This window comes from Hyla sarda, chromosome 4 (genome assembly GCF_029499605.1).
Source record: "Hyla sarda isolate aHylSar1 chromosome 4, aHylSar1.hap1, whole genome shotgun sequence".
Lineage (NCBI taxonomy): Eukaryota > Metazoa > Chordata > Amphibia > Anura > Hylidae > Hyla > Hyla sarda.
The window spans coordinates 405,984,393-406,011,877 of record NC_079192.1 but is presented as its reverse complement, the minus strand read 5'-3'; the positions used below and the strand labels follow the sequence as shown (position 1 = coordinate 406,011,877).

Sequence of the window (27,485 nt, the reverse complement as noted above, 5' to 3'; positions counted from 1 at the left end):
ATGGTTTTAGAATAATGGGTACGGAAGTGTGTGGTTCTGAAACATAAGGGAAATGTCATTTATGGTTACAGAACTATGGGGTACAGATGTTTGTTCTAGAACAATTGGGTACTTATATTTTTGGTTCTAGAACAATGGGTTTCAGACCTTTGTACTTTTATAACAATAGGGCATTGACCTTCATGGTTACGAAACAATTGGGCACTGATACTGAAGTTCAAGGATAATGGAGCATTAATATTTGTGGTTCCAAAACAATGGGGTGCTATTATTTGTGGTTACAGAACAATGGGCCACCGACGTTTGTTGTTCTAGAGCAAAGAAGCACCTATGTTTGTGATTCAACAACAGTGGTGTACAAACTGTGGCCCTCAAGATGTTGTCTGGTTTGTAGTTTTGCAATGTCTGTAAGGCCACAGTTTTGAGACCACTGTTCTTGGACAATGGGATCCTGACGATAGGGATTCTAGAAGAATTGGCCATTGTCAATTGATGACCTGCAATATTCTATCCTTTGTTCTAGTATCATTGTATTACTAGACAGATTTGCCATTCAGGACTTTGAGAAAGGTGAGTAAACAGCCATAATTATAGATATAACTAATAATCTGAGTTCTCAGGGTATATAATACTTGTTGTTTTTTTGCGGTGGAATGTGTAACATTGCATTTTTTGATGGCTCCTCTCTACGAGAGTTCGCTATGTTTTCTCAGGAATATGACGGGAGGGAGTCTGACCTTTCACTGATCAGGTTTCTTGTCAGAACGATAGCAGGATTAACAATTCAGTTTTAGCATGAAACCAAAGATGCTTTACCCCCGGAGTATCCTTAGTGACCGGCCAGGCCGGGCCAGCTCCTATAAGTCAGGCAGAGAATAGGCTCTTCAGCTTACAGACAGAGGCCGAGTGTGCGGAAAGTGTAAAGTGACCCATGAAAGGGGATTAGTGGCCAATTCTAAATAGCTGTTTTAACAGGTGAATGTGTGACAGGTTACGCTGATGCTTTACAACCCGGCCAATTAGCATGTCTGTACAGGGGGCACCTGTTATGGGGATCTAGGAGGGTACACGGGGGCATAGCAATGAACTGGCACAGGGAGTGATGTATGGGACACTGGGAGGATCTTGTTACCCTCATAAAATACAAAGACAGGAATGCGTTAAGATGGAATCTTAAAATGGGCAAAAATATAGGCTTAGCCCAATAGCACCCCCCCCCCCCCCCTCTCCATTGCTGGTCCATACCTCCGAATACCACCCATGCATGAGTGGCTTGTTTGCCCACCAAACTGCACCCCATAGCCCGTAAAAAAAAGTAATGCACCATGACCTTAAAGGGGTATTTCAGGTTGTTTTTTTTATTTGACTGTGCTACAGGGACTATAAAGTTAATGCTGTTCATAATATAGTGTCTGTACCTGTGTTTGATGGCGGGTCTCGCAATTCTTATGTGATCTTTGTCTTGGATGTTAATTTTTAGCAGCATACAAAATTAGTGTTGTCTCAGGCTTTTTCCGGGTTGCAGTACTAGCCGAGACATTACATCACTAGACATTCTCCACAGGGCTGCAGGGAATTGTAGTTTTAAGCACAGCACCCTGGAAGGGAGCTAAGGTGTGCTGCAATGGGTGGGGTGGTTGAAGTGTAGAAGGGAGAAAAGTTACCTTACATTTGCAAACAAGGGATTCGGGGATCGTTATGTTGGATAACCCCTTTAATGGGATTCTCCAGAACTACAAAATTAATGCCATAAGGTTTAATTCTGCCAAAAGTTATCTCTGACGGTCACTATGCATACATATGCACGTCTTCTGATTGTAGAAAGTATCCAAAAATCTCCCCTGATGACATCACCACTATAGGTGACAAAAACATGTAGGGAGAGCTGCTTCTGACTATTAACTGTATGTGCTTCTATAATATTTTTTTGGGACCCACATCTCGATATTATACTGAGTATATGGCCTCGAGGTCAAGGCATCATCACACTGTAAATCACCTATATGATCCTTTGTTTAAATGAAAACTGTCTGCTTGCTCCCCCCACACTAACCAGGGGTACTGGCTGGTATTGCGGGGGGACGCTGATCAGTTTGATACTTACCGTGCCCGGATCCACCCGCCGTTCGGCCGCAATATTCTATTTTCTGTATATGCTTATTAGGTGCCAACTTGCACCGGCTGGGCGAACTGGCACTCTGACGTCAGCGTTTTTGGCCGCAGCGCCGCCCAGCTCATCAATATTCCTCTCGTCCCTCCGCCTCTCCCTCTTCATTACAGAGCGGGGAGAAGAGAGAGGCGGAGGGAGGGGAGGAAAATTGATGAGCTGGGCGACGCTGCGGCCAAAAACGCTGACGTCAGAGTGCCAGTTAGCCTGGCCAATCCATACTTTTATTAGTGGCTGTGTCTGGTATTACATTTTACTAGATTGGTCCTATTAACGTGAGAAAAATCTTGTAAAGTGTGCCTGGTAAGTAATGAAGAGGTCAAAGAGCCAGGACTCCAACAGTCAGGTGATCGAAGAGAAGAGGAGAGGGGGGGGATTCAAAGGCAAAAGCTGGCCCCCTGTGATGACCAATTGATTTTGAAGTACTGGAGAAACCCTTTAAGTCTTCTCCTATTCTTTTAGTAAAGCATAGCCCATGCTATAAAGAAGTCTACCCACTTAGGCCATCCTGATCTAGGATCCTTGTTCTTGCTGTAGGGACTGTGTCAATGTCAGTAATTCTTACCCTTAAACTATGGAGTCTCTTGAAGAAAGAAATGAACTTCTTGGGGAACTCCTTCAACTACCTTATCACAGCTCTTGGTGTCTTGATGGTGATCATTGGAAGCTCCAATTGGGAAGCACCGTGGTGAAGAATTTGCTATATGTATACTATTATATGTACCTTCTTTTCCAAGGTACATGGTTAATCTGGTGCAAAACCACTTGTATGACAGAGATTTTCTAAGATTTAGGAAGAAATGTGACTTTGTGAAATATCATATCATGTGATCAAGGAGGAGCATCTATGAATCACCATTCGGGGTACAACAGGAGAAGACCGTGCCAGGTTCTACTCCTTTAGGAATAGACAATGAGGCTGCACTGGGCCACCAAACTGGACATTTTTTTTATCTCATTTATTTCTATTTTTGCTGGATCAGTGGTCAGAATTTGGTGTAAGCTACAGGAACCATGGATGATCCTTCCCGATTTACCTCGAAGGTTCAGGTCAGGGGTGAAGGTCTGGAGACAAATCGCTGATGAAGGTTTTGAGAGCAGCAGAGCGATCATTGTCTGTCATCCAGCACCCCTATCTACTGCACAGCTACTGCTATTTATACATAGAAAAGGCAGTAAAAAGCTGTATCATAAAACACAGTCCACATCTCCACGAGTCTGGGATTCCCAGCGAATCATTTATCATGGCCTGTCAAGCCACTGGCTGGTACTTGCCATCTGGCACAACAGTTCCAGCCTCTGCCTGCCACATTCCTTGCATGTATCACATATAATGTACCGTGCAGGACGAAGCATGACCAACTGTAGACAGGGAGGAATGTAGACTGGTACGCATACTGTTTAAAAGGGGAAACCGGGGCTCTATGCTAGCAGCGAGGGCAACAGGTGGGCGTATATATCGGGAACCCATTTTACTGAGACTAGTGTTACATCTATGAGGCTTCTGGCAGTCCCACTACATTGGATAGGGCTTTTGAAGACGAGCAGACAGGATAACCTCTTAGTAACCCCCGGGATGGCTTGAATCCATGATACGAAAGCTGTGAGTACTGGTGCCTTATTGCATTTACTCCAGTGATGACAAGCTCAGGTTTGATTTATAGGTAAATGGGGGGGGGGGGGGGTTGATACAAGTTTCCTAATCCTTGGATCCCTTTCTAAGTTGCTTCCTAGAATTGAGATATTATTCGCTAGGAAATGCTATCACTTTCTGATTGGTGAGCGTCTGACCTCTGGGACCCCCAAGGATCCTGAAAAAAAAAAAGGCTTTGCGATGCTGGCTCACTCTTGCAGTCCCTTCACTGTTTTCCCCTGCAAAGCACGCTCCCGGCCACCTGCCTATGCAGGGGTATTATTCACATATGCCATCTCCTTATAATTGGTAAGGGCCAAACCTCTGGGACACCTAAGGATCCTAAAAAAAGGGTTTGCAGTGCTGATTCAAACTTGCAGCCCCTTCACCGTTTTTCCCTGCAAAGCATGCTCCTGGACACCTACCTGTGCAGGGGCAATATTTGCTAGGATTTATAATTGGTGGGTGTTCGATTTTTGGGACTATCACCAATACTGAGAAAGAAGGGGCCTCAGCACTGAATTGGAGCTGTGGTCACCTTTATTCTCAGGATTGGTGGTGGTTACAAAGACCGAACACCAATATACTGTACACTCCTGCATTAAAGGGGCCACAGGGTTCGATCAGAGCTGCAGCTGATTTTCAGGATCTATGGGGGTCCCAGAGGTCAATCCTCTACTAATTATAAATCCTAGCAAATAATATCCCTGCATCGCCCTGTGGCTGGGATCACTACTTTGCAGGGGAAACGTTGAAAGGACTGCAAGCCCTTCTTTTCCGTACAGAGCCAGGTGGTCAGGTGCACTACTTTGCAGGGAAAAACGTTAGAGGGATCTTTATCTCCAAAACGGAGAAACACAGGCCAAGCTTGACAGTAGGGCCGCCATTTTCTAATAAAAAAAACTTTGTCAAAACTTTGTCAAAGATCACGCCCAAGACTTAGAGGTACACTTTAAAGAGGTACTCCGCTGCCCCAGTGTTCGGAACACTTTGTTCCGAACGCTTGGAACGGAGGGTGGGGGGGGGTCGTGATGTCACGGCCATGCCCCTCATGATGTCACACCACACCCCCTCAATGCAAGTCTATGGGAGGGGGCGTGGCGGCCGCCACGCCCCCTCCCATAGACTTGCATTGAGGGGGTGTGGTGTGATGTCACGAGGGGTGTGGTGGTGACATCACGACCCCCTGCCGCCCGTACCCAGCGTTCTAAAAGAACACTCGGTGCTGCACAGGGATCGCGGGGGTCCCAGCGGCAGGACCCCATGATCAGACATCTTATCCCCTATCCTTTAGATAGGGGATAAGATGTCTAGGGGCAGAGTACCCCTTTAAGGAACATATGAGCAAGTTATTTCCAATCTCTTAAAGGGGTACTCGCGTGGAAAACTTTTTTTAATTTTTTTTTTAAATCAACTGGTGCCAGAAAGTTAAACAGATTTGTAAATCACTTCGATTAAAAAAATGTTAATCCTTCCAGTACTTTTTAGGGGCTGTATACTAAAGAGAAATCCAAAAAAGAAATGCATTTCCTCTGATGTCATGACCACAGTGCTCTCTGCTGACCTCTGCTGTCCATTTTAGAAACTGCCCAGAGCAGGAGAAAATCCCCATAGCAAACATATGCTGCTCTGGACACTTCCTAAAATGGACAGCAGAGGTCAGCATAGAGCACTGTGGTCATGACATCAGAGGAAATGCATTTCTGTTTTGGATTTCTCTTTAGTATATAGCCCCTAAAAAGTACTGGAAGGATTAATATTTTTTAACAGAAGTGATTTACAAATCTGTTTAACTTTCTGGCACCAGTTGATTAAAAAAAAAAAAAAAAATTCCCTCGGGAGTACCCCTTTAAAGGGGTTTATGAGATTACAAAAAACAGGGCTGCTTTCTTGCAAAAACAGCACCATTTTTGTCTATGGGACGAGTCTGGTATTGCATCTTAGCAGCTGTTGCGAAACATAGCAGTTTTTGCTAAACTACAACTCCCAGCATGCTGGGAGTTGTAGATCTGCATCAGCTTGGGGCACCCTAATTTGAAAATACTGGTATAGGGGAAATATTAACAGATGTCAGGGGTGAGGGTGTTCGATCTTTACTCAGACATCTTAGTAGGAGTCTCGCTCTTCAGACATACACTTGTGTTTGCTTCATAGGCCGTTAAGATGGCAAATAGATTTTTATACCTGCGTATGATCAAAGGGAAAGGGGCGCCACCCGGCTGAAGAGTTTTTAGGATTTGCAGAGATCATAAGGGCAGGAGTGCACTGCAAACAGCTTCACATAGTTCATGGACTACACTTCAATGGGAAGAACCTCAGCTGCTGGAGCAATGAGGGCTCCCAGGTGTATAGGACAGGAACGTATCCCCTCAATAACAACCTCATCACGTGATCACTGGGAAAACTAAGCAAATATCCTAAAATTCTCTACAAAGAACGGGCACCCCTACATTTATTATCAGTCTGTCCCCCGCACCAATCAGACTTTTTTTTTTTTTTTTAATCTGCATCCATTCTTTTCATTACTGTAACTGGGTCATGTGATCGCCAGTCAGATTCCCAGAAAATCTGGATAGATAGTAGTTATAAACCTCCTCTCCCAACTATATCTGTATACTGCTGCTATCTCTATGAGATCAGGGTATATATCAGTTATACACCTAACCTCCCAGCTCTATCTGTATACTGCTGTTATCTCTATGCGATCATGATGTATAGTAGTTATACACCTCCCCTCTCAGCTCTATCTGTATACTGCTGCTATATCTATGGGATCAGGATACATAGTAGGTATACACCTTGCCTCCAGCTCTATCTGTATACTGCTGCTATATCTATGGGATCAGGATATATAGTAGGTATACACCTCCCCTCCAGCTATATCTGTATACTGCTGCTGCTATCTCGATAAGATCAGGATAGATAGTAGGTATATACCTCCCCTCTATCTGAATACTGCTGCTGCTATCTCAATAAGATCAGGATATATATTAGTTATACACCTCCCCATCCAGCCCTATCTGTATACTGCTGCTATCTCTTTGAGCTCAGAATATATAGTAGTTATAGACCTCCTTTCCTAGCTCTATCTTTATACTGCTGCTGTTCTCTATAGGATCAGGATATATAGTAGTTACACACCTCCCCTTCAGCTTTTTCTGTATACTGCTGCTGCTATATCTATGGGATCAGGATATAAAGTAGTTATACACCTCCTCTCTAGCTCTATCTGTATACTGCTGCTGCTATCTCTATAGGATCAGGATAGATAGTAGTTATATACACCTCCCCTCCCAGCTTTATCTGTATACTGCTGCTATCTCTATAGAATCAGAAAATATAGTAGTTATATACCTCCCCTCCAGCTCTATCTGTATACTGCTGCTGCTATCTCTATAGGATCAGGATAGATAGTAGTTATATACACCTCCCCTCCCAGCTCTATCTGTATACTGCTGCTATCTCTATAGAATCAGGAAATGTAGTAGTTATACACCTCCCCTCCCAGCTTTATCTGTATACTTCTGCTATCTCTATAGAATCAGGAAATATAGTAGTTATACACCTCCCCTCCAGCTCTGTCTGTGTATTGCTGCTGCTGCTGCTGCTATCTCTTGGATTATATTTATTAGTTATATTAGGGTCCACTCTATGTACAACTTTTGCATCCCTTATGGCTCTACTGAACTGAACTTAGCTTGCCATCGAACTTAGAAGTCATAATGGACCTTAAGGCTAGGTTCAGACTACGGAATTTCCGCCGGAATTTTCGCTTTGAAATTTCCGGCGGCAGAAATTCCGCTTACTATAATGCATAGTGTAGTGAATGGGTTTCCGTTAACAAGTTCACACTTTGGAATTTGTGAAGCGGAAAATCCGGATGAAAAATCCGCTAGAAAATTTCCGCCTGAAGAAAGGGGTTGCTCTTTCTTCAGGCGGAAATCCTAGCAGAACACATAGCAGTCTATAGGAGGCTGCAGTGTCCGCACGGTCCTAGCGCTGACTAATTCAGTCGCCGCAGGCAGAACTCGGAATCTCCAGGCGGAAATTTTCTGCCCGGAGATTCCGTAGTCTGAACCTAGCCTAATATTTCCGCCATCTGAAATTATCCCTAGGCCCAGTTCACACTTTTGTCAAAACTGGGAGTTGTAGTTTTGCAACATCTGGAGGTCCGCAGGTTGGGGACCTTCATGGGCTGCTGATTTTATATCCTTTCTTTCAGAATCATCTTCCATTGCATATGATACTATGGAAGTATTCTAATTTTTCCCATTTTGATGGGCCAGAAAACCTCTTAAAGGGGTACTCCGGTGGAAATGTTTTTTGTTTTGTTTTTTAAATCAACTGGCTCCATCAAAAGGGGGAATATGAGAATATGTATTAGTTATGAAATGACTTCTATTTAAAAGTTATGAAATGACTTCTATTTAAAAGTCTTAATCCTTCCAGTACTTATCAGCTGCTGTATGCACCAGATGAAGTTCTTTTCTTTTTGAATTTCTTTTCTATCTGACCACAGTAATCTCTGCTGACACCTCTGTCCATGGCCAGAGTAGGAGAAAATCCCTATAGTAAACCTCTCCTGCTCTGGACAGTATCCTGACATGGACAGAGGTGTCAGCAGAGAGCACTGTGGTCAGACTGAAAAGAACCACTCCACTTCCTCTAGAGCATACAGCAGCTGATAAGTAGTGGAAGGATTAAGATTTTTTATTTTTTTCATTAGAAGTAATTTACAAATCTGTGTAACTTTCTGGCAGCAGTTGATTTGAAAAAAAAATAAAATTCACTGGAGTACCCCTTTAAAAAGGTTCTCCGCTCTGACCTATAGTAATAGGTCAGAGCGGAGAACCTTTTTGTTGGAAGGGTCCCTGTATAAAATCTGATCAGACAGGATCCCCCTGCTGGGAGCTTCGGTGATCAACTGTAATTTGTTATGAATCCTAGTGTTCAATTTCCCTGCAGTGCCCCCACAGGGAAAAACAAGCATTACAACTAACTCATTGAAATCAATGGGTTGTCTGTGTAAGGCGGGACAACCCGCTAAAGTTCCCCCCTCTATTAAAGGATTAGAAAAACAAAGCTGCTTTATTTTAGGAACAGTGCCACACTTGTTTGCGGTATTGCAGCTCTATTCTATTAAAGGGAATTGAGCAGAGTTGTAAAAGGCTATTTTTCACAGAATTCTGCATGAAAATTCTGCAGGAATTGGACAGCAGAATCCCATTGAAGTGTATGGGCTATAAATTCATGCAGAAATTCTGGAGTGTGAACATAGCCTAATGCCATGCGCAACCTGAGGCCAGCTGTAGCTGTGTATTTTAAAGGTGTACTCCACTGAAAAACATTTTTTTTTTTTTATTCAACTGGAGCCAGAAAGTTAAATAGATTTGTAAATGACTTGTATAAAAAAAATCTTAATCCTTCCCGTACTTATCAGCTGTTGTATGCTCCACAAGAAGTTCTTTCCTTTTTGAATTTCCTTTCTGTCTGACCACTGTGCTCTCTACTGACACCTCTGTCCAGAGCAGGATAGGTTTGCTATGTGGTTTTGCTCCTGCTCTGGACAATTCCTAAAATGGACAGAGGTGTCAGCAGAGAGCACTGTGGTCAGACAGAAAGGAAATTCAAAAAGAAATGAACTTCCTGTGGATCATACAGCAGCTGAGAAGTAAGGGAAGGATTAAGATTTTTTTATAGAAGTAATTTACAATTTCTGGCACCAGTTGATTTACAAAAAAAAGTTTTCCACCAGTGGAGTACCCCTTTAATTTCGGAGTATTCCATTGACTCGAAATTTCCCTAACAGGTATATGCCAATGAGTTTTCATGCTGCCTGAACCATGTGTCATTGTGGCGGTCTCCCCCCAGCCTTGAGGGATAGGTTTCTCCCTGTTTGTAAATTACTTCTATTAAAAAATCTTAATCCTTCTAGTACTTTTTAGCTGCTGTATACTACAGAGGAAATTATTTTCTATTTGGATTTCTTTTCTGTCTGACCACAGTGCTCTCTGCTGATACCTCTGTCCATGTCAGGAACTGTCCAGAGTAGGAGAAAATCCCCATTACATATGCTGCTCTGGACAGTTCCGAAAATGGACAGAGGTGTCAGCAGAGAGCACTCCTCTGCAGTATACAGCAGCTAATAAGTACTGGAAGAATTAAGATTTTTTTAATAGAAGTAATTTACAAATCTGAAAGAAAGAAAGAAGTTCGTCCAGTTTTCGAGGTATGCAAGTAAAATCAGGTTTTGCTTTATTAAATCTTCGGACAGAAGTCACAGAGAGTATGATTGACGCGTTTCGCAACTAGATGCTTAATCGTAGAGTGACATGAATTAAAAACCACACAAGTTAAAATACATGTAAAAGGGTCACATGACCCATTATGTCATTAATCAAAAAACACACACAAGACAGGTAGGAAAACCCAGGGTGGAAGTGTCCGTTGTGTCGTCCAGGATGGCCACAGCATTATAAGGAAAAACTTTGTGAATGCATTGTTAGAGACCAAAGAAACGACTATATATTTATGGAGCATCTCTTTTGGGCGCCGATGAGACAACAGGTACCACTTCAATTTTATGTGTATCCTTATGGTTCATTCATCCTTCTGTATCTTCTCGTTTCGTTGCTAAGGGCTACCACATGCAAGACGCAATGGTCACATTCTCCTTTTTCTTCGAATGAATAATCCACACATGTGATAACTTATTCATGTGAAGAAAGAGGAGCATGTGACCATTGCGTCTTGCATGTGGTAGCCCATAGCAACGAAACGAGAAGATACGGAAGAATGAATGAACCATAAGGATACAAATAAAATTGAAGTGGTACCTGTTGTCTCATCGGCGCCCAAAAGAGATTTTCCATAAATGTATTGTCGTTTCTTGAGTCTCTAACAATGCATTCACAAAGTTTTCCTATAATGCTGTGGCCATCCTGGACGACGCAACGGACACAACCATCCCGGGTTTTTCTACCTGTCTTGTGTGTGTTTTTGGATTAATGACATAATGGGTCACGTGACCATTTTACATGTGTTTTAACTTGTGTGGTTTATAATTCATGTCAGTCTACGATTAAGCACCTAGGTGCGAAACGCGTCAAACATACTCCCTTTAATTTAATAAAGCAAGACGTGATTTTACTTGCATACTTCGAGTGCTGGACAAATTACTTTCTTCTAGTTTGCATGCCTAGCCGTGGGCGGGACCGGCGCGTCCCTGCACAGGTGTTGCAGTGAATTGCGGGAGGTGGTGAGCGGTGCACACGTTTGCATTTTAATTTACAAATCTGTTTAACTTTTTGGCACCAGTTGATTTAAAAAAAAAATTATGTTTTCCACCGGAGTACCCCTTTAAGATGGAATAAAACTCAAGTTGTAATAACACACACAACCTAAGGACAGGAGTTGCACTGTTTTTTGTAATAACTTAGCTCTGTCTTCCTATGCCTTGATAACCTCCTTCAGTAGTGTTTGGTGTATAGAAAGGTGCAATAGGGATAACATACTGACCTTAGTTCTCCTTATATTCGTCTGGAATGCGGTTTGCTTTTTTCGGGTTCATTGATGTTGTTCCCGATATTCCAGATTTCGTCCACAGTGGATAGAAATACTGCTACGGTGTGCTGTTCTGGCCTATGGGCAAAGAAAGTCAATTGTGAGCTCACTGATGCGAGGATGAATAAAACATAACAATAATAATAATACAATAATAGCGCTAAGATTCTTTTCTGCAGCAAAATCTAGAAACTTTTCAAACTTCTCTATTGTCTTACCGACAAAAAAGGAAAATCCCCCTTAAAATGCCCAGGAATGACTTGTCACGCCGTTGACCGGCTCCTCGAATCACATTTGTTGCCATGCAGATTTCCCTTTACCCAGCATTCTCCGAGTGGATAGTCACGTCCCAGTCATCTAATAGGAACCGCTCTGCCTGAGAAGGCACAAACCGTCCTTATCTCCTGTGACAGGGCTGTTTGTGAACCTGAGAGTTTTGCGGCTAATTCGACTAATCTATCATCTCCGTGTTTTTTCTCCTTTTTTCTATCTACATCCCCCTTTTGTTCCGGGAGCTCGATCGTGATGTCATCCCCAGTCAGTTATGAAATGGATAATGAAGAAAGACGCGTTACATAAGAGCCGGAGCCTGAAAAGCAAATCCTCCAAGTGTCATTATAGAGGAGGCAGCGGAGGAGACAACGCGTTTATTAAGTCCATGGCCGCGCGGCTATATGTGTCGCCAATCGCAAAGACATTATAATGGAACCTAATGGGGGAGGAAGGGGGAAGGGGAGGGGGGTGAGGACGGGCTCCCAAGTGTCTCATCGCCGGGCAAACTTTGTCATATTGGTGCAAGCTGTTTGCCTAGCAAGCTGTGCAAATTTTCTCCAGCGAGTTAATTTCGAGTCTTACGGCTCCTGTGTCTCATTCTCACTGACAAGTGCCTCCAGCGAGCTCAGCCTCAAAGAACACTAAATCTTTTTCAGAATGTATTTATAGAATTCCATAAATCTTGCACGCACCTTCCAGCAGCTGTAGGGAGAGCTAGAGCCTAAAACCAGGCTCCGAGGGTGTCTTTGTTCCAGGATCCCAACCCCCGTTTACACCCCCACCACCACCACCACCAACACACTTTGAATACTTTGAGCGACATCTTTCTAGGGAATATGTCAGTTATGTATAAATGTGAATGATGTCTACCTATATTACAAGGAATTCCTGACAAGGGTAATAGCTTCTCTAAAAACGTGAAGGCTTCCATTCTTGGTTGGTCTCGTGTTCATGAGAACCTGCATAGAGATGTGACCCCAATAAAGAAGCGAACTTTGCAGTAAAGTCATGAAGATCGGATATTTAAGTTGTCATATATTTATTCTGAGTAAGTAGAGGAGGGTCATTGTTCAGAATCCCGATATCTTTTGCCAGAATGGAGCAGGTACAGAGTGTCTCCTGCTCTGGAGGACTTGTCCTTGTAATGCTTAAATTCTCCTGTGGCGGTGCTGCAGGGAAATGTAACATTTTGTAATGTGAGAGGGGAAGGGGGGGGCAGTGCAGTAGTCATAGATGAGGTCAATATAAGACAGGTGGGTGGAGATCCAGAAGTACAATGCACGGTAAACTTGTGTGAAGCATATTTGTAGACCCCAGATGAATAGTCCTAAAGTTTTGACCTCTAGGTTTCTTGCTTCCCTGCAATCTGCCGTTCAATGCTTGTTGGTAGGGGTCCTCTAGTAGCAGATAGAACACCAGAAATAAGAGGGAGGCTTAGCTTGCTATGGTTGCTATGTGCAGGAGAGAGAGAGCTTAGGCTGTAAGCATGCAATCTGATCCTGTCTGATTTCTCCAGAGGATCCAAACTGTGTCTAAAAGTTAAATAAAGGCTCCCCTCCTATCTCTGACCACTCATAAATATCTGTGCAGCTGTCTAGTCTATCACTGCTTAGACCAGGGCTGCTTTTGTTATGTAACCCTTGCTGTAGTCCCCTCTTCCTCCCTTTAGCTTGCCATCATCAGTGCACTGCTTAGGCCAGGGCTGCTTTTGTTATGTAACCCTTTTTTTTTATTTTTTTTATTCAACCAAGTATTTTATTACACCTTGAAATAGCCCACTTCAACCCCCCCCCCCATGCCATCTTTAGCACTTTACTGTAAATCAGCCCCCAGCACAGTCAGTCTTGTGCCCTTTCTCTAGCACTATGTCAAAATTAAGTAGAAGGGAGTAGGTACAGTCCTGTGATTGGCCAGAGAGTTAAGGAAATGAAAGTTTAAATGTGAGTACTGCTGGCAAACAGATCAGCTCTAATTATACCCCCTGTGCACCATGGAGGGGACTCTGGGGGGGCTCAATAACAGCAGTAAGAGCACTAAAATCAGCTTGTGACCACCAAGGGTTAATCTAACAATATCGAGCTGAGGTTTGTTTTGTTTAAATTCTTTTAAAAGTACAGATTTGCTTTAAGGGAAAAAAGTATGTTAAGATATATATTTATACCTTCATTATTTTTTCGACAATTCATAATAATGATCAATATAAAACTAGAGTGATATAACTTCTGTCTAAACAATGTGTATAAATCTCACTTTGGTATGACATCACTATGACCTCCGTAGCACATCTGCCGAAAAGTTGGGGGGGGGGGGGGGGGGTGGAATTATGAATATATGGAAAAAGAAAATAGTATACAAATTTAAAAAAAAATAAAAAATCCTAAAGAATATTAATTCAAATTTTTTTGTTACAAATCTTGTTCCCTACAATAGGCGTTTAAGCCAGTTAACCCCTTGCACACAGGGAGAGCAGTGCAGAATGGCAGGGTCAGGCTTGGCATACAGTTGTGTGTTTGTGAGCCGGGTCACGGTGCGCGGCTGATGCTGCCAATATCGCTACTCGTGCTTACAGCCAGAGAACAGTTAATGGCACTGCCCCAAGGTCAGCTTGTCGAGAGCAGACAGTGCTTTTTATCCTAACGTCTCTAAGTTTTTTTTTCTTCCTCCGAGTAGTCAGTCAGCGACAATCGTCCGGCGAAATAGAGCAGGAAGATTTTACATTGAAGCCTGTTTACTTTCTCAGAGATAGTCTATGCTGCGGCAAAGCTGCAAGTCCGGCATAAAAAGGGAAGAAAAGGAAAAAAAACGGAATTCAAGTCCATCTACAAAATGGCGGATGATTAGCGGCGGACATTTTGTAGCTGCCTTACTTTGGAGCTTTGGCAGAGATTCACAACAACGATAAGACACGCTGGGCGAGTTTTAACTGTACCCGTGCCAAGGGTAACTTTTCACGGTGTTACTGGTATTAAGGAATTGCGATAATAGCTCCGAGTTAGCTGTCTTGTTTTGTTTTTTTTCTTATTAACACTCTCGATGCAACGAGAAGGTTTCAGCATTGCGAGACTTTCTTAGCCCTTTGGGCAGTCTACACATGAGTCCAGTGTTACAACGTACAAGTACTGTTGGATCGTATAATAATAGGCACGGAAAGCATCACAACAGTGACCCGAAATAATGGTGATAAAACAGCGACATGACTTTATGTATTGTACAATAGCTGACACATTAACCCATTACTGACCGCACAATGTAATCTAATGTACTGTGCATCGTCCGGAGCATTAAACCCGCACAAAAGAAGAGGGCAGGGAGAGGTGTGTGTGTGTATATATATATATATATATATATATATATATATATATATATAGATTATACTATATATATATATATATATATATATATATATATAAAATCAATACATTATATATATATATTATAAAGAAAACTCTAAATATATATATATATATATATACCATTTATATAAATAATTATCTATATATGTATGTGTATATATATATATATATATATATATATATATATATATATACACACACACTCTCTCTCTCTTTCTCTCTCTCTCTCTCTCTCTCTCTCTCTCTCTCTCTCTCTCTCTCTCTCTCTCTCTCTCTATATATATATATATATATATATTTATTTATATATACGTGCACACACATGCACGGAGACACTACCAACCACAACTATATATATATATATACATATATATATATACTAATATATATATTGCTCAAAACTACACATATATATATTAAAACATTTTCCTGATTTCTGAATGTACAGATTTAAAAATGAAAAGAAAAACCTAACTATACATATATATATGTATATTATACAAAAAAGAATAAAAATAAATATACAGTAATATAAAGAAAATACTATAAAAAAAGAACTATAATAAAAAGAAGTCAAAATAAAATCAATGATGTTAAAGTAACCAGGTAACTGTATGCAAAAAAAAGTGTCTAGGTTCTTGAGGACTTGGTTATCAAGGGGTTAAAAAGACAATGTTACAGTAAAGAGGGAAAGGCCGTTTTATCGGAGTTGGTCTTATCTACGTCGTCGTTAGAGAACATTTTAACCCCTTACAGGACAAAGTACAGTGTACAATGTGTAAAACTGACATGATGCTACAATGCGAAATACCAAATGCATAAGTCTAATAGCCATGAAATATCACTATTAAGCAGTAAGCTCGCCTCATATGATGATAGTAACACTGCTGTCAGTCAATGTACCGGAAACTCAGCTCTTCGGGGCTATTATATCAGTGAACCTTATTGTGTTAGGAAACCCCATCATAACAGAATGAAAGTCCTGTATTAAAGAAATACAATATATATATATATATATATATATATATATATATATTCTGTACTTATATATCACTGTCACTGTGACGCTGACCCTAAAGTTTATAATGCAAGCAGCTGAATGTGGGTGGGTCTCCTCTGTCATTGATAGTCCGTTTTTTTACCTCAAATACTGTACGAGCTGCAGAACAACTCTGATGGATGACTTGGTTGCTAGACCTCTCCTAAAAGAGGGTATCCCCAGATTAAAACATGTTGCCTATTCTCAGGATAGCTGATAGGTATTTTATGTGTGGGACCCCCACTGATCATGAAAACAGGGGTCCCTTGTCCCCCAGGTGAATGGAGTGGTAGCTCGTATGCTCGGACACCACTCTATTCACTTTCTGTAGGACTTGGATATTTTTAGAAGTCCCATAGATAGTAAATGGATATAGGCCTAAACATTCAGAATGCCGCACTATTCACCAGGTGGCCCAAGGGACCCCTGTTCTCGTGATCAGTGGGGGTCCCAATGGTTAGACCCCCACCAATCAATCCTTATCCCCAATGTAAAGGATAGGGGTTTTGTTTTAATATCTAGACAAAGCCAGTAAATAGTATCCACTGCTATGCTTACTGCAGACATACTTAAAGAGCTGTGCAGTGTAAGAAACCCAAAACAGCTCCTCATAGCTCAGCTTCCTGGACATGCGAGGAAGAAGCATGTTAAAGGGGCACTCCAACATCAAGTAAAAATTAAAAAGTATGCAGAAGCATATAGCATTGTTTATCTGTCTGCCCCAGTTTTGAAACCACCAACAATACAAAGGTTTTTGTGATCTTAGCTCTTGGCTGTACCTTCTGGTTGAGCAGTGGCTCAGTAGAGCAATTTCCAGAATGCACTGCTTTCCTTTAGCTTCTCATCACACCCCTTCCATTCTGCCTACTCCTCTCCCATGGTACTCCTGCTAGTTCCTTGCCCAGAGCTTTTGCAGACCATCTAATTTCACAGCAGATTATCAGTGAGGTTGCAGGTATGCATTCCCTGTCTGCTTCTCTGTCTGTGGCATTTTGTACAGCACAAGACAGCATGCTGTAATCCCAACTTATTCTCCCTAAATGTCCCATAGAAGACATATATGTATAAAATTATAACGACAGGGAGATTGGGATGTAAGCTGTAGGGGCAGGAAAACTCAGGGCACGGGTCCAAACTCAGAGACAAGATCGAACTATGCCTCCTGAGACAGCAGAGAATGATGCATTGTCTTGGGAGGAAGGAGCCAGGTAGATGCTGAGCCAAGACCACACTGACAATGAGAGAACTACACAACTTCCTGTCAGCAGAGAGGGAGGAGCAGGGAGCTGCTTAGATAACACTATACTGACAATCAGAGGACTACACCACTTTTTGTTAGAAGAGAGGGAGGAGCCAGGGAGCTTTTGAGACAACACCAAACTGACAATTAGAGGACTATACAACTTCCTGTCAGAAGAGAGGAAGAGCCAGGGAGCTGTTGAGACAACACCACACTGACAGTGAGAGAACTACACAACGTCACATGCTGAAGCCAGTACAATATGGAATAACACTATATTAGTATGTTATATATCTTGGGGTGATAGCCTTTTTTCTGATATCAGTTTAAAGCCCCTCCCTTGCTCTACCAAGTAAACACCCCTTTATGCAAATCTTCCTACACCCCACCTCTTTGTGGTTCTGGTCCTGGGACTGTAGGGATCTTATCCTATGTAATGCAGTATGTGCGTCTCTTTTAACTTTGTTTGACAGAGTAATGTAGAACATTATTGGAAACGATAAAGCAATGATTCATTCCTGGACTGTATAGAACCAGATGTGTATGGACACAGATATCCTGGGCGCAGCAGGTTTCTGGGTGTCCCCCTTATGCAGAAGCGGGGGTGCAGCGGGAGGTTAACAGGCTATGTGATACTATTCTAGAGGCCAGGTTGCATGTACCTAGAGGCACTTTCTTTTTTTCTCTCTCTCACTCTCATAAAGAATGGCTGAACATTTGCAGCACACCTGGGTTATTTCCATTACATAACCCTAGACATGCAGGGTGTCAGTGAAAAGATTAACCCTTTAGAGGAAATTCATGAAAATTGTTTTCTCTAGGCCTAGACCTGGATTACACGTTGTGCTCATGTTAACTGTGCATTTTTTTATACTAATACTTGTCTATAATTGTCTATAATTTTTTGGGGCTTATAAATCGAGCACACGTGCAACAACCCCTATAGGTTTATATAAGTAATAAGGATATATTAACACATACCACTTTAATAGGAGATGGGGAACCATCTTAAAAAAGGACTGTAAACCAGCTTTCACCCTTTATCTGAGCCTGTGTGTTTTTGTATGTGTATGAGCTATGACTAAGGCCACCTGGCTGAAACCCGTCAGTTCTGTCTCTTCTGTCAAGGAAATTATTGTTTTTTATATAATTAAATAAATATCCGATTTTTGGAAAATCGCTGATACTGAGGTTTATTGTTCATGCAAAATAGTAGAGTAAACCAGCTCTCACCCTTTTTTTTTGGGATACGTCGCTGTGCACGGACGCCAAGTAGCTATGACCAAGTCTGCAATTTCCAATAAATCTGTTATTTATTTCTTCATATTAAAAGTGGTAATATTCATAATGTAACAGACAAATATGATGCATTTCGGCATGTGTGACTGCATGATCTATGACTAAGGCCACCTGACCGAAACCCGTCAGACCTGTCTGTCCCATCATGGATGTATTATAATTTTTAATGTGAAGAAATAAATACCAGATTTTATGAGAATCGACAATGTTTCTATTGTTCCTGCTAAATAGTAGTGTAAACCTGCTCTCACCCTTTTTTGAGGCCTTGCTGTGCACTGGCGACGAGAAACCACGGCCAAAGTCCACCAGTAACAATAGAGACTCCAGCACTGGGAATTCACAAAAATTCTAGCATATTGTTTCTTCATATTAAAAATGATAATACATCTATAATGAAACCGACAGATCCAACTTGTTTCAGCATGTGCGTGTCTGTATGTGTATAATCCATGAATAAGGCCACCTGGCCAAAATCCGTCAAGCCTGTCTGTTCTTTCAAGAATGTATCCTATGACTAGGAACGGCGCTGTCCAGCTTACTGGACACAGATAAGCAAAACAATATTCCATAATCATTTAGTCATCTCTTTGGAGTCAATTAGAGGGGTTGTCTGAGATTATGCATAAGGATCTGATTTTACTTTTGTGTCTGGTATGACAAATATTTGAATAATAATAACAATGATATTAATAATAATAAAAAAATTATTATTATTATTATTAATCATTCATATAGTGTCCTTGCTTCTATTGTTTCAGAGTTGCAATACCAGACATAGCCTGTAAACAAGAGTGGCACTGTTACTTAACAATCTAAAACAAAAGGTAGACAGACCCTCTATCTAATGTTAGAAAATCCCTCTTTATGTACCGGTATATCAGGATGACAGAGCGGCTTCTATCGGAACATAGGACCTTCAGGAGAGTTAAACTCCCAAATTACATCCAATTTTATTGGACCAGTTTTTTTTTTACTTTTTGTACCATTTTTGGACAACCATAAGTCACCAAAACACCATTGTAGATTACACCGATTATAGTTGGTGCCTGCTACTCGCTAGCAACTTAACTATACCTTATTCTGTTTCTCAACTCCTCTCTTAAGTGTCTACAGCAGGCTGTGGCCTGCTGTGGACACTTAAGAGTGGAGTTGAGAAACACAATTCGGCTAGCTCTGAAATACTTTGCATCCTGTTGTTCTGAATTTTCACTCTTTTTTTATCCTATGTCCTTACGTCCCCTTCTCTCTCGCTGCCGATGACTTCCTTTATCGGTGACCACACTATCTATACATGTAACAGACACTCTAACTGTGGTCACCGCTAGTGGAATATTTCCTTTACTGACTCTTTTTTGTTATTTTTTGTATCAGTATGTGTCCACTTTGCACATTTGCTTGTAATTCCATGTGTGTATGCTCTTACAAAGTTATGGAATTTTTTCCTAATAGTTTGGGGGGGGGGGGGGGGAGAAAAGTTACCCTTACAGGGCTAATCCAGCCATTTCATGAAGGACATCAATATTAGATCGGTGGGGTTTTGACTCTCGGCACTTCCACCCATCCTTGCATTCCTGTACTAATTGTTGTGGTGGTGGAAGGTACTGCAATTCTGTAGTACCCTGTACCGCTACTACTTGCACGGGTACACAACTTCTTAAAACAGCTGATCGGTGGTGGAGTTCCTGGGAGTTGGACCCCAACCAACCTAAGGTTGACTGCTTATCCTGAGGATAGGCCATCAATCCTATAAGGCTAGGTAACCCCTTTAAGTAGGCCATATACATTAGATGAACGTCATCCCATCCTGGTAAATTCGGTAAGACAATATAACAATCTTTTGGGTATGGTGGCCTTCCAATGCTCTATGTTTAGATTGGCTCCTGTAGAAAGCTGGTGAGGAAGCTAAATCTAGGATTTGATGCCGTGATTAAGGGTCAGCTGAACCAGAAACATGTCGGTATGTTTGCTCTGTTTTATGTTATTTTCCTCCCACTTCCTCATGCTGGACAGCTTCTTCTGCTAAACCTAACACTGGCCAACCATCTACTGTACATGGGAGCCTCCTAACTTTCCCCTCACAGTAGATGTCAGAGGGAAAGAAGTATCAGCCAGTTGGATTTTATCATGGCCAATCCTGTTGTTCTAAAGAGAGATAAGCTGCTACTAGCGGACTATACCCTACACATGCACACATTTGTTGGTGTACTGAATAGGGAGAGGGAAGTAAGCCAGTGCCAGAAGATCATATCCCTTTGGTGTACATTTTAAGACACATCTGCCTGATCCCTCTCTCCCCCAACATCAGGGGAACGTTTTTTTTTTTGGGGGGGGGGAGTGCAGCCATATCACCAAACAGATGGATAATAATGAAAGTTGTATTTTAGTTTCCTTTTTTAGTGATAAAAATCTGGGAGATTACCATACACATTAGATGGTTGGCCAGTCTCGCTAAAATAAAATCTAATTTGTATGGGCCAGCCTTAGGTTCCTCACCCACCTTTTTGGGAAACCATATTAAAGGCCCCAATACACATTAGTGGAAAGTCAGCCGACCCAGCCAATTTTGGTGGGACTGGCCATTCCTCTATGTATGGAGTCCTCCCAACTATCCCACGACAGATGATGTTGGATATGTTTGATTTCATATGCCTCACTGTTTCTCCCCAGTCAGAACACATAAATTGACTGGGCTGAAAGGGTGAGAGACCTATTGACCTAACAAACGTTTGAGCTCTTGTGGACTCCTGGTGGAACTAGGACACCAGAACAACAAGTGAATGCTTTCTATGCACCTCAGCCTTGTAAACTTAAAGGGGTACTCCGGAGAAAAATAGTTTGCTTATCAACTGGTGCCAGAAAGTTATACAGATTTATAAATTACTTCTATTTAAAAATCTTTCTGTACTTATCAGCTGCTGTATGTCCACAGGAAGTTATGTAGTTCTTTCCAGTCTGACCACAGTGCTCTGTGCTAACACCTCTGTCCCTGTCAAGAACTGTCCGGAGCAGGAGGGGTTTGCTATGGGGAATTGCTCCTGCTCTGGACAGTTCCTGACATGGACAAAGGTGGCAGCAGAGAGCACTGTGGTCAGACAGAAAAGAACTACTCAACTTCCTCTGGAGCATACAGCAGCTAAGTACTGGAAGGCTTGAGATTTTTCAATAGAAGTAATTTACAATTTTTTTTTCTTCTTCAAAGTACTCCCTTAAGTGAGAAAAGAACAACCCCCCTATGATGACTCTCATGAGGGTTCATGACCACTATAAACATGAACTGTGACCTAGAATAGGGGTGAAGGGACTCCATTTCAGCTTGGCTGATGCTTTTGTGGACATGGACAGGCTGAGGTTAAAGGGATATTTCGGGCAAAAACATTTTATCCCCTATCCAAAGGATAGGGGATAAGATGTCTGATCGCGGGGGGCCCGCTGCTGAGACCCCCCCACGATCTCCCTGCAGCACCCGCATTTTATGCGGGGACTGCGTCTCTAGTTTTGTAAACGTCCGGGTTTCCGGGACTAGGGACGTGATGTCACGTCACGCCCCCTCCATTCATGTCTATGAGAGGGGGTGTGACGGCCATCACGCCCCCTCCCATAGACATAGATGGAGGGGGCGTGGCGTGACGTCACATCCCCAGTCCTAGAAACCTGGAGATTTCCGAAACTGGAGATTCAGCACCCGCATAGAATGCGGGTGCTGCAGGGCGATCGTGGGGGTCTCAGCAGCGAGCCCCCCGCGATCAGACACCTTATCTCCTATCCTTTGGATAGTGAATAAAATATTTTTGCCCGGAATACCCCTTTAATAAATTTAACCAAAATTCTGTTTGTTTTTGGAGTTATTGTATTTTTCAGTTTGTTGTTGGGGTTATACTTGTCGCCTGCCCTATCTGAGGGCAGCCTTAGATAGAGCAGGGCTACTGAACTCAGCATTACATACAGTAGCGTAGTACAATTCTATCTGGACTCACAGACCTAGACCATAGCATCCTAATGAATATAAATGATTTTGCACAAAACAGTTAATCTTTCTACCATTTTGGTAGGAAAAAAATATGGTGGGGGATGGGAATTAAAAAATTCCACTTATCTGAAGGACTTTGTGCACAAGTACTTGTGGTTTGAGACTTGTGGCATCTGAACAGGATATATAAGGGTTGCTGTCTCTCCATCAGCATCAAGCATGTAAGAACAAGAAGCAATGTTCAGCACGGAGGCCGGCTGCGGTGCATGCTGGGTACAGTCGCTTTTCAGTTCATACAAAGACGTCAAAATGTCATTCGGACCCTTTTGTTTTTTAAAGGGAAACGGTTGACTGGACAGGATCCAGAAACAATACACGAACAGATAATAGTTTTAGCAGCATGCAGACCTATTGAGAGGGGACAAGGAGGCCATTCTATAAATGTCCAGATCACTAGTGTTTTATGGAAGTCCTAGAATCTGCTATAAACTAGCGGTTGTCAGCTAGATTTCGAATGAAGAGAGCATTTCCACCTTGGACTTTTTCATATGTCATGTCAACGGGGATGATCTGACCAATGGGACTGCCAGTGAATCCAAGAACAGGTTTGTTGGGCACTTTTCTGTCTTCTATCCACTTTAATGGAAAGTAAGTGCCTAGGTATTCACTATTATAGGAGCCGAGATTGGACGTCCCCATTCTCATAACTGTCCTGAGGCATTTTTTATAACTCTTTCTTGGAAACCAGTATGACAACCAATATGGCCACCATTTCAACTATTGCAGGGGTTGGGCCTAGAAGAGTTTTAAGGTAGTGAGTGGTGCATGAAACTAGGACACCAAATGAGAAGACCTTTGCATATATGACCCCTTAGGCCCTCCTCCAGTGTGATATCCAAATAATATAATATAAACCAATGTTTTCCAACCTGTGTCTCTCCAGCTGTTGCAACTCCTGGTCTCACCCATTGTCCCAATGACTATTCCTAGGTTCTATTTTTGGTTCACAGGTCCTGATCTACAATAATGTCATAAAATGTATTGTCACCTGGCACAGAAGGACTTGATGCTTGGGTTGTCCAGGACTAGAAAAACATGGCTACTTTCTTCCAAAACAGCGCCACACCCAGGCTACAGGTTATGTGCAGTATTGCAACTCAACACTATTCATTTTAATGAAGTGGAGCTGCAAAATTGGACACAATCTGTAGACAAGTGTAGCGCTGTAATCCCCTATTAGGGGAGATTCCTGCATAGGTTCTCACTAACCCTGAAAATAAGGGATGTAGCCAACCTGGACTTGGTCTCTAGTCTCTTGGGGGGTCAAATCCAGCTGTATTGGCTGCCAGTATGATGTAACTTACCAATGATTTCACCTACTTTGCCCTGGAATAGACACATATGGCTACTTTCTTCCAAAACAACATCACACCTGGCTACAGGTTTTTTGCAGCATTGCAGCTGAATATTATTCACTTTAATGAAGCGGAACTGCAATATTGGACACAATTTATGTATAACAAAAGATTGGGTAGCTAAAATCCAACATGCCCAATCTTTCTTTGCCTAAACATACTATGTTTAGAAAAAAAGCAAAAAAAAAAAAAAAAAAAAAAATGGGGCAGAGCACTTCATGGGGGTAATGCCAAATCCCTGGAATCCATCATAGAGAAAAAAAAATTGTTGGATTTATATTACTAATTTGTTTACTATGACATGTTTCAGTGATATGGCTCCCTTCATCATCAGATAGCAGATAAGAATCATGTTTCCTGTATGAGGAAGGGGGACCATATTCCTGAAACGTGCCATAGATAGACATCATTTTGGATTTATGTTGAAAATTGAGGACCTTCTTTTAAGCATGAGCACAATTCTTCTCTGCTCTCAGGAAAGAGTAGAGAAGCTATCTCGGGGGGAAAAGATGGTTGACCGGTCATGCCAAAATCGACCGGTTTGGCTGACACATGTGTAAGTGTAAAGCAGTATAGACCTGACAATATTTCCCTTCTCGCCGACCTTGCATCCTCTGCACACTATAAGCTTGGCGGGAGCCACAGTCCTATATTACAGATTCCTACCTCATTGTTTGTATGCATTAGCATTTACTGCATGTGAAACAATCAGAATAAGTCCCCGGTGTTTATGTTGGCGCTGGCTAATTTTTTTTTTTAAGGTCACTGGTTTTGCAGCGGGAGGAAATCAGGTCTCTGGAGCTACTAGAAACCAGCAAAGAAAGTTCTTGTTTTTATCCAGATAATAGTCTGTCCGGTCTGAATGTAAATAAAAGCGTATATTTTAGACGTAGCAAAGGTTATCGGGTGATCTCTGTAGAATAGGGACAAACAACCTATTTATACTGGTTACGGAAGAACATGTTTATATCTGCTGTTCAGCAGTCACAGCAGAAACTATGCAAATCCCCTTTGTCCTTAAACAACCCCTGGTGTGGCTGCAAGAGGCACTGAGAGCGGCGGCACAGTGTCAGAGTTAATGAATAGCTGCGTACTGCGCTCCAGGCTGTAGCTGGGAATATCTGATCAGAAAACTGCTCGTCTTACAGTCTATACGGGGTCCAGGATCCCGGCCAAAGGATACACTTCATTAAAGTGCAACCCCTTCTGCAGAAGGTGTTCAGTATTCCAGTTTGAGCACATGTTATATCATATATAAAAGAAATTGATATTTCTGCTTGATGAGAATCAAGCGAATATGAAAATCTGTCCTGGTGACACAGGTGGTGTTACAAGTATTGAGACAGTTAGCGGTAGGTAGGGTCACGCTGATGTCTACAGACTGGACTGACAGGAATATACACAGCATGCAGCACTACTTAACCTCAGAAGGATGAACACCATGTTTGAAGCAGACAGACCCAGCAGTTAGTCAGTGTTGTCCATCAGTATGTCAGTGTTGTCCATCAGTATGTCAGTGTTGTCCATCAGTATGTCACTGTTGTCTATCAGTAGGTCAGTGTTGTCCATCAGTATGTCAGTGTTGTCTATCAGTAGGTCAGTGTTGTCCATCAGTAGGTCAGTGTTGTCCATCAGTATGTCAGTGTTGTCTATCAGTAGGTCAGTGTTGTCTATCAGTAGGTCAGTGTTGTCCATCAGTATGTCAGTGTTGTCTATCAGTAGGTCAGTGTTGTCTATCAGTATGTCAGTGTTGTCTATCAGTAGGTCAGTGTTGTCCATCAGTATGTCAGTGTTGTCTATCAGTATTGTCAGTGTTGTCCACCAGTAGGTCAGTGTTGTCCATCAGTATGTCAGTGTTGTCCATCAGTATGTCAGTGTTGTCCATCAGTATGTCAGTGTTGTCCATCAGTAGGTCAGTGTTGTCCATCAGTAGGTCAGTGTTGTCCATCAGTATTTCAGTGTTGTCTATCAGTATGTCAGTGTTGTCCATCAGTAGGTCAGTGTTGTCCATCAGTAGGTCAGTGTTGTCCATCAGTAGGTCAGTGTTGTCCATCAGTAGGTCAGTGTTGTCTATCAGTATGTCAGTGTTGTCTATCAGTATGTCAGTGTTGTCCATCAGTAGGTCAGTGTTGTCCATCAGTAGGTCAGTGTTGTCCATCAGTAGGTCAGTGTTGTCTATCAGTATGTCAGTGTTGTCCATCAGTAGGTCAGTGTTGTCCATCAGTAGGTCAGTGTTGTCCATCAGTACGTCAGTGTTGTCCATCAGTCAGTGTTGTCTATCAATAGGTCAGTGTTGTCCATCAGTATGTCAGTGTTGTCTATCAGTATGTCAGTGTTGTCCATCAGTATGTCAGTGTTGTCTAGCAGTATGTCAGTGTTGTCCATCAGTAGGTCAGTGTTGTCTATCAGTAGGTCAGTGTTGTCCAATGGACACCATGACATAGATGAGAACAGAGTCAATAATAATATAGCTGCAAAGCTAGGGAAATTCAAATTCCCTAGAATTTGTCAGCAGACTACAGCCTCTATTCAGGCTACTATAGATTGTTCATCAGTATTTAGCCAAAAAAGCAAATCACTATATGGACAATTTATAATCTACAAAATATCTCACAAGTCGTGACTACCCAGTGCCGACCGAAAGACTGGTCAGCTTTGTGAACCAAGCCAGTGTTCATAGGAGCGAACCAATTCAATACCATCAGACACAATGAGACGCAATGAGAGTCTTTTACAAACCTTTTACACCCCCACTAGTACATATGTTGTCTTGTAAAGGCATTAGCATATTTTAGCATAAATCTTGTTTTCAGTAAAATGCAGAATCGTGTGGCAAGATGTTGCCCTGTAACTAACGTTCACAAGTGGGAGCCAGTTATTTCAGCAGAATTCAAATGGTGGAATGCACACAACTAAAATGTATAAAATATTTAATACTATAATAGCAGGTCACAATCAGGTCTCTGCATTTTACAGGCATTAAAGCCTAAAGGTACCCATACCCATTGGAGCAAAGTTGGCTAAACCTGCTGATTTGGGCAGCACAGGCCAGTTATCTTATGTGCATGGTCTTGTGCTGACTCCTTCCAATGGTGGTAAAGAAGGATCCAGCATGTTAAATTTCAACATTTTCTTTTCAAGGGAGATAAGCTGCCACCCGAGAAGTCTCGCAGGGGCTTAACGTATAGCCCCTAAAGTTTAACTTCTGCCCTTTCTTCATGTCGGGCATGGAGAAACACAGTCCAGACTAGGCAGTACATTAGATACCCAGTGAGTCCCATGCATGAGTCCCATGAATTAAGCACAGGCACAGAACTCGTTGAATTATGGAGGTATGCTTTAAGGTTAAAAGCTCTCAGCTGAACACACTCATTACTCTTGAAGCTATTTCTCCCAATACTTGCATAAACATGGATGCTCGGGTCGGCAAAGGGGGGTAAGCTGCAGCCAGACAACTCTGGATTATTTCCCTAAGAACATAAGGATTGGGCAATTAAATACCATCATGTTTGGTGCTTCTCTCCATAACATCACTT

The 27,485-nt window shown here is 42.1% G+C and overlaps 1 long non-coding RNA gene across 1 annotated transcript in view; it reads right to left on the bottom strand.

Annotated features, from left to right (window-relative positions):
- Positions 1 to 27,485, bottom strand: part of LOC130267559 (uncharacterized) — a 73,774-nt gene that overhangs the window by 4,326 nt on the left and 41,963 nt on the right. The window contains exon 4 of the long non-coding RNA XR_008843218.1: positions 11,319 to 11,441. This is a non-coding gene — a long non-coding RNA (uncharacterized LOC130267559). The remainder of the gene's footprint in view (positions 1 to 11,318; positions 11,442 to 27,485) is intronic.